The sequence below is a fragment of the Scyliorhinus canicula genome, chromosome 14 (genome assembly GCF_902713615.1).
Source record: "Scyliorhinus canicula chromosome 14, sScyCan1.1, whole genome shotgun sequence".
Lineage (NCBI taxonomy): Eukaryota > Metazoa > Chordata > Chondrichthyes > Carcharhiniformes > Scyliorhinidae > Scyliorhinus > Scyliorhinus canicula.
In genome coordinates, this window is record NC_052159.1 from 99,968,717 (window position 1) to 99,977,689 (window position 8,973).

The window sequence follows — 8,973 nt, forward strand, 5'->3', positions numbered from 1 at the left end:
TGAATGACAGGAGGCCGCTGGATATGGGTTCGCTCTCGCTAATCGTATGGAAATTGGGTTTAAGTGGTAATAGTTGGTTTCTCGGCCACGCTATGGCGAGATCCAGATTTTGCCTATGGGAGGGGGCCAGTTGCATCACTAACTATTTGGCGCCTGGCATGGATCTTAATTTTGGCCTCTCCTGCTATTCACTGGCTCGTTTCACTTGAGTGAGAGTGCAATGAGGCCTGAGAATCGTGCCCAAGGTATTTCTCCAGAAAGCCTGCTGCCTGTGAGTGCTGCATTTTCTAAACTACAGGAACCCTGAATGAATGACTCAACAAAGAAGACAATTGTGGCTGTAAATCAGAGACTTTAATCAGCAAGCGTGCTGTTTAGAAAGTGTGGTAAAGAACCACTGTCTAAAGCAAAGACTGTTTTGACTATTTTGACCTTCAACCTTATTATTTTTACCCATTTCCACCCCTCTATGCTTGTCTTTCTTGTATGTGTGGGTAGAGTGTGGAACAGTTAAAGGGGGTAGTAGGTATTAGCTTGTCGTTATCCAGTTCTATTTACTGCATATTCCGTGATAGTCCTTGTTATAAGTAAACAGAAAATATGTTTAAACTTACAATCTGGTGAGTGTTATTACAGGGCAGCCAAGGGGCAAAGACTTTGGGTATTTTGATGAGAATTATTGGTAATTCACTTCTGCTGTGACTCTGGGGAATGTGGAGCTGGAATTGACCGCGCACTAGCCCAGGATGGCATTACACACATCACATGACTCTCTGGTGCAACCATGAAATGTTGTCCCAGAACACTTTCAAGTAACAATTAGTTCCCAGTTGATTAGTTCCTTGCTCTTTACAGACAACACCACATTCCTTTTACTTCAAAACATAATGCTCCCATCAATGTATCTGTTTAGATTCGTAACCTTTGTAAACTAAGAATATTATCAATTGATCTTTGACAATAAACTCCTTCTTTAGAGTGTTTTACAACATGCATTATTTTCTAAAAATATTATTCATGACATCTGATAAGATGTTGTGCCTCCATCTTCGAGATTTGTTATTCATGGCTCTCAGTGCTGTGTTGGCACACTGCACAGGCGATGATGTGTGTTACTGTCCCTGACACACTACACAGGCAAGGTGGCATGTATCTGTCCTTGGCACACTACACAGGTGATGTTGTGTGTTACTGTCCCTGGCACACTGCACAGGCAAGGTGGTGTGTATCTGTCCTTGGCACACTGCACAAGCGATGTTGTGTGTTACTGTCCCTGGCACACTGCACAGGCAAGGTGGTGTGTATCTGTCCTTGGCACTCTGCACAAGCGATGTTGTGTGTTACTGTCACTGGCACACTGCACAAGCGATGTCGTGAGTTGCTGTCACTGGCACACTGCACAGGCGATGTTGTAAGTTGCTGTCACTGGCACACTGCACAGGCAACATTGTGTGTTGCTGTCACTGGCACACTGCACAGGCAACATTGTGTGTTGCTGTCACTGGCACACTGCACAGGCAACATTGTGTGTTGCTGTCACTGGCACACTACGCAGGCAACATTGTGTGTTGCTGTTCCTGGCACACTGCGCAGGCAACATTGTGTGTTGCTGTTCCTGGCACACTGCACAGGCTATGTTGTGTGTTGCTGTTTCTGGCACACTGCACAGGCAATATTGTGTGTTGCTGTTTCTGGCACACTGCACAGGCAATATTGTGTGTTGCTGTTTCTGGCACACTGCACAGGCAATGTTGTGTGTTGCTGTCACTGGCACACTGCACAGGCAATGTTGTGTGTTGCTGTCACTGGCACACTACGCAGGCAATGTTGTGTGTTGCTGTTCCTGTCATATTGCACGGGTGATGAAGTATGTTCCTGTGCCTGAAGTATTTTGAGTTCTCTGCATACTGCCATAGAAAGTGACTTCTTACAGCCACCTTTATACTGTTCAAAAAACACAAAAATAGTTGCTGTGGTCATTTTTTAATACGCTAATGAGATGGAGGTGTCACTGGCGAGGCCAGTTTTTATGGCCCTTCCCAAATTATCCTTGAGAATGTGGTGGTGAGCTGCTTTCTTGAACTGCTGCAGTCCAGGAGTTGTTGGAACATCAACAATGGTGTTCGGGAAGGAGTTCAGGATCCTGAACCCATGACAGTAAAGTTAATGTTCAAGAAATCACTGTTTCAAACAAGCCAGGAAATTAATCGCATTGATGTTCTCTGACATCCCTTCCAGTCTCCTGCTCCCTTTGTAAGAGTCCTTCCTCTTTATTTCATTTTTCCCATTTCTCTTATTTTGTTTTAATGTTTTGATCATTGGACCCATAATCGGGATGTGCCTTTAAACAGAAGACTTAAAGTTGGAACAGCCTGCTTGCCAGGACATTGTGTTCCCTGGTTTCATGTTTGGAAGAGGAGAAGCCAGACTCTTCAGCACCGGGTGGATATTAGGAACCGGTTGTGGAGGGAGTGGTTTTATTGGTTAACTGTCAACCAGTGGGTTGGTCAAGGACAGCGTTCTGCCTGCCAATGGTTAGTGATTGGTTCCTGCGCGATGCTTTCTGAGAGAACTTGGCAGAAGTGGTTTAGATCTTGGAAGTGAAAGGAATGCTTTCTCGCTCCCTCTTGTTTGAAGATAAATAACTGCTCTATTGGTCTGAAAGCAGAGTGCGTGGCACATCCTTTGCTGTGAAGCTGGAATGATGCTGAGTCTTCAGAGAGGGTAGACAGGCTTGGCAGAAAAAACATATCAAGCCTAGAAGGAAGAAGTACCAAAACACTATCCTGAACGTCAGAAAGACATTGACTGGAAGTCATCCCAGTGCATTAAAGATCCTCAACATTTTATTTTTATTAATATTTTCTTTCCTTTTCCACCACCGTTTCCCCTCTGTTTGTCTGTGTGTGTGTGTGTATTGAGTGTGGGGAGAGTTACGAAAGGGTTGGGAAAGGGATATTAGATAGTAAGTTACATTTTCTGTCCATTTAATTATAATACTGCACATAATAAAAGGTTAATTGTGTCAAGTTACAAACCCGGTGATTGACGTTTATTGGTTTAATCAAGGACCTGGGATATTTAAAATAAAATCTAACCCGTGTTGCATCTTGGGGTCTATTGGGGCTGGAATTGACCACACACTAGCCCAAGGTGTCATGACACCTTAGATGCCAAAATGTTTTCGCACCATTTAGAAGATTCAATGGACAACTCTGGAGAAGTCTTTGTATTCTATAGACTCTTTGAAGCCAGCTCTAGAGGTAAGAGGCTGACAAGGTTTGAACAGGCTGTCTGTCCATACTTCCATTTTAAAAATGGCTTTTAAACTCAATTTAAAGACTTGGGAACATAAATGTACCTTTAAAACATTTGTCCTTAAAATCTGTAATATCATAATCACATGTTTGTGAAACTAGATACTGCCAAAATGGCCTCTGGAGTCATTTCAGAGCTATGTCCTGAACTATTTACCCAACTTGCAGCTAAGTTGCTACCAAGGGACCACATAAAGCCAGCCTGTAACACCCAGGAAGAGAGATAAAAATCCTGGGTCCTGGTGTTTCTCCTGTTTCTGGTTTCTTATCCACTCCTGTTACAAACACCTGGTCAGCCCTCAACAATGGATAAGGAACTGAACCAGAAGTATAACTTTTTAAAGTTTTATGATGTTGCAGAAAGATCGATTTGTTCCAGGAGTGATAATATAAGAAATAGGGTGTTGTTATTTTATTAACATAGAACATAGAACATAGAACAGTACAGCACAGAACAGGCCCTTCGGCCCTCGATGTTGTGCCGAGCAATGATCACCCTACTTAAACCCACGTAACCCGTATACCCGTAACCCAACGATCCCCCCATTAACCTTACACTACGGGCAATTTAGCATGGCCAATCCACCTAACCCGCACATCTTTGGACTGTGGGAGGAAACCGGAGCACCCGGAGGAAACCCACGCACACACGGGGAGGACGTGCAGACTCCACACAGACAGTGACCCAGCCGGGAATCGAACCTGGGACCACTGGAGCTGTGAAGCATTGATGCTAACCACCATGCTACCGTGAGGCCCTAACAAACTTTATTAAAACAAAACAATACAATTTTTAAACTCTTAAACTTCAACTCTATCACTAACTGTTTACATGTAGTTTCTTAACCTTAACATAATCAGTTCCCATTAAACATCACTCTAAGTAACACACAACTCTTTTCACTTACATAGACAGGCAAAGTTGATTCTTGTATTTACAAAACAATTCTCTGCTGTAAGTGAAGTTTCTTTAGAACACTTTTTGAAAGCCGATAATCTGGAACGGTTTCCTTCATGACCTCTCTGGGTACCTCCACAGCCTGCTGCTTTTTTGCCTGTTCCACATTGATTCTTTATTTCTTGCTAAGCACTGGCCAGCCCTTCAAAGGTCCTCCTCAGGAATGTCCAGGCTGGAACTTATCAACTGTAGTTGGGCTGCTTGATTGCCCACTCCCGTGTACACAAAAGGCCAGAGCTATGTTATTCATGTGCAACTGCCTTCAATTGATGGACAATGGGTCATCAGACTCTGTAATAGGATAATGGTTTGTCATGCAGGAATGTCCCAAAAGACAATGGATCTCACATGAATTACCTTATGCATTCCCTAACGGCTTTAAGTCTGAATGGGACCATGTGTGACTCAACCAGGTGTGAGCGTATCCCTTTGAATCCGGGCTAACAGTATGCTCTTTCAGTTTGTTTAAAGCTTAAATTGCCTGCTACACCTTGGACCCCATTTCTGGACCCAGTTCCTAATATCTCCCTATCATGACAGCCCTCCTCTTTAACTGCCCCTCATATCCTTCAGGTGCCTAGAATTTGGAACCACAGTGACATTGGGGTCAAACTATGTTATATAAGCAAATTTTCTTGGCTTTTGTACTCTGTGCCTCTATTCATAAAGCCCATCCAAAGTTCAGGTTTCAGTATGATGGGCAGGATTCTTCGTTTCAGAGGCTAAATGCGAAAGCCGGGACTGAACCGGAGATGTTATACAACCATGAAATCAGTCCCGGAGCAATTCAGTATCGGTAATGTGCTAGCACCTGCGCCACATGCAACTAGTGTAATTTCAATATAAAACACCACCTGATTTGCCAGGGTCAGGATTGGCACTCGAGAGGCTGACAAGCTTCAGTCGCATATAGGCATTCCGTTCCCCACACACACCTACCCCAGCCAAGAAGATAGCATGCCGAAGAATAGCCCCCCCCCCCCCGCCCCCAAGGAGAAGGTGGCGCACAAACCCAGAGGGAGAGAGCATACTACAGAGGAACTGTCGGACCTGTGGCATATCACCGTCATGGAGCGGCAGGCATTGGCCTTGATCGGTAGACCCAGAGAGCAGGCAGTCGCCGAGGCGGAGGTCTGTATGGGGAACCAAGTGAACCCCTGCTGAGTTGCAGTGTCCCTACAGCATGCGTGGCATCACCCCCACACTCCAGCATAACACCTGGCCAGCACTCCACCCACTCCCCACCACCCCTCCACTACCTGCACCCCAGCATCCTACCCCCTCCACATCGCTTCTCCACCTACCCCACCCACGATCCAACCATGCTTAATGTTTCATGTCTTTCAGGGTCACGTGGCCACGAGACGGGACGTTCTAATGTCCCCCGCCTCTGGCCACAAGCCCGGACACGTCGATTGACGAGGCGGCACCAGGCAGAGATCCAAGCCCCCAAACACCAGCCTGCGACACCCAGGGCACCAGTCTGGGATGACACCGATTTTACGTCACAGCTGCCTCCAACACCCTCCACCATCACAGAGACACTCGCCTCTGTTGGGCTTTATAGTGAAGAGGCTGCTGGGTCACTATCTGGTGCGCACCACACACATGCAGTGGTACATCGGGTGGAGGTAGGGACCCCAGAGGGGACGGACGGTCGGAGGGTGGCCCGACCCCAGGGACTAGTTGCCGTCAAGTTGGGTCTCGGGCTTCTGGAAAGGGTGGTCCCATCGATGCAGACACAAAGCGGTGGACTACATGAGGGGGTGTCAGCAACCATCCGCCGCCTGCAGGTGCAGTTGGAGGAGTCCAAACGACTGCAGTGACAGGGGGTAGTGCCGATCATGCGTGCCATCCAGATCAACACTGAACAGGTGGCATCTGTGGTGGAGGCCTTGCGGACGAAGGTATCAGCTGCGTGTCAAGATGTCCAACGCCTGGGACACTCTATGCAGGCGGCGGCCCAGACACATGACAATACTGCCCTATTACAAGACGTTATATACCAGCACCACCTGGCCATTGCAGCGGCACTCCAGAGCATGGCCCAATCACAGCGGGTCATAGCTGTGGGCATCGACAATACTGCCCGGGTGCTGGCTGACCTGAGCCAGTCTCAAAGGGAAGTGGTCCATTCCCTTGCTCCATGGCCATGACCAAGTTCAGTTGGCATGGATACAGCACACAGGATAACGTTCTGACCTACGGAACAATCGTGTAGAAACATGTTCATCTGCTCACAATAAACACCTGGGGCAAAATTCTCCGACCCCCCCCCCGCAGGGTCGGAGCATCGCCCGGGGCCAGCGAAAATCCCGCCCCCGCCGTGGCAGAAATTCTCCGCCACCCGGGAATTGGCGGGGGCGGGAATCACGCCCCGCCAATCAGCGTGCCCCCTGCAGCGATTCTCCGGCCCGCGATGGTCCAAAGTCCCGCCGCTGAGAGGCCTCTCCCGCCGCCGTGGTTTGAACCACCTCTGGTGGCGGCGGGATCAGTGGCGCGAGCGGGCCCCCGGTGTCCTGCGGGGGGGGGGGGGGGGGTGCGGGGTGATCGGACCCCGGGGGGTGCTCCCACAGTGGCCAGGCCCGCGATCGGGGCCCACCGATTGGCGGGCGGGCCAGTGCCATGGGGGAACTCTTTTTCGTCCGCCGCCGCCACGGCCTCCACCATGGCGGAGGCAGAAGAGAATCACCCAGCGCGCATGCACCGGTCGTGATGTCAGCGGCAGCTGACGCACCGGCGCATGCGCGAACCGGCGAAGGCCTTTCAGCCAGCCCCGGTGCCGGGCGGCGAGCGTCAAAGGCCGCTGGTGCCAGTTTTGGTGGCAGTCGGCGTGGCACCAACCACTCCGGCGCGGGCCTAGCCCTCAAAGGTGCGGAGAATTCTGCACTTTTGGGGAGGCCCAACGCTACGCCGGGACCCCCCCGCCCCGCCGGGTAGGGGAGAATCCCGCCCCTGTTCAGAAACTTTCCGAATTGCCTCTGTGCTCTGTCAGAAGGGTGTGAGGGATGGGCTGGGAAGGCTGCAGAGGCAAACTGGGGGAGGGGCAGCTATTGGAGGTGGGAACAGGCTAGCGCCCCTTGGTCAGCCACCGCACATCTCCCTGGTACCTAGCTCCACCCGCCCCTCCCTCTCAAACCCCTCCCTTGACCCTGTCCCACCTCTGCCAACCCAAGGGTTTGATGGGACCGTGTGGAGGAATAGTCAGCTTGCATGCTGGAAGCACCCAGGTGCACAGTGGAAAGTGCTACTGCGGGCAGGAGTCAAACATTGTCGAACGATGCGGAGCACCAGAGCTCTTTGCAGCGTGGGTCATCGTCATCCTCCAACCCATGGACCAGACCTGCTGATACTGTTAACCCAGGGCCCGCACCCCATAGTGAGGCAGGTAGGAATCATGGAGGGGGTTACAATGCCAGGGGGAGGGGTGGTAGGGTAGACATGGATGGGGTGGTCGGTTGCGGTAGGGAGAGGAGGTGTGGGGTGGGATGGAATGTTCATGCCATCATCGGCCCTCCTCCACATCCGAGGTCTGGCATTCATCCCCCCTCACCCAGCATGTTGCCCATCTGCCACACGATGTTATGGAGAACGCAGCAGGCCACCACAGTGTGGGAAACTCCCAGCGCTATACTGGAGGACCCCTCCAGAGCAGTCCAGGCGCCTGAACTACATCCTTAGGATGCTGATGAACCGCTCGATCACGGCGCTGAACGCGGCATGACGTCATTGTAGCGGGTCTCTGCATTGGTCTGGGGCATCATCATCCACGACCGCAGCGGATAACCCCTATTGCCCAAGAGCCAACCCTCACCCTTGGGTGCAACTCAAAGGTGTTGGGCACCATCGAGTGTGCCAGAATGAAGGTGTCATGCACCTGCCTGGGTAGCGGGTACAGACGTGCATGATGTGCATCTCGTGGTCACACACCAACAGCATGTTCATGGAATTACATCGCTTACAGTTTGTGAAGGCTACCATAATGTGCCGATGCTCATAGGGGGACATACATTCCATTAATCACCTCCTGGACCTGGGCATCCCGGCAATGGAGGCCAACCCCGCTGCCCGGGTAGCCTGGTTGGAAAACTCCGCAATGAATTTGATGTACTGTGCCGACTGAGCATATAGTGCCTCCGTGATGGTGCAGATGCACCTGTGCACCGAGCTCTGTGAGACCCAGACAATTCCCCACTCAGCGCCTGGAAGGACCCCATGGCAAAAAGCTTCAGAGCGACCATCACCTTGACAGACACTGGGAGCAGGTGTCCTCCCCCATAACACCTGTACACAGGGGGATTTTTGACACAAAAAGTTATACTTTGCAATGAGTGATAAATAGTTTCTAATTTTAAATCGAGCCAAATTACACATACAAAAGCTCAGCCTCGGGAATATAAGAGAAGATCAACCACTGTAGATGCTGGAAATCTGAAATATAACAGAAATGCTGGAAATGCATGCCAGGCAGCATCTGTGGAGGGAGAAACAGAGTCCCAATGGTGGCAGAGAATTGGGCACCAGGGCATAAATGGATTGGTGCCTATTTGCAATGCTCCAGCTCCCGCCCCCATATCCAACCCCCCCCCCCCCCCAGATTCTCCAGTGCACTGGGCATGGATTACAATAAGTATGGACAATGTTTACAAACAGCTACCACATCAAAGTGAGTTAAGTGCATTCCAATCGCAGCCTTTC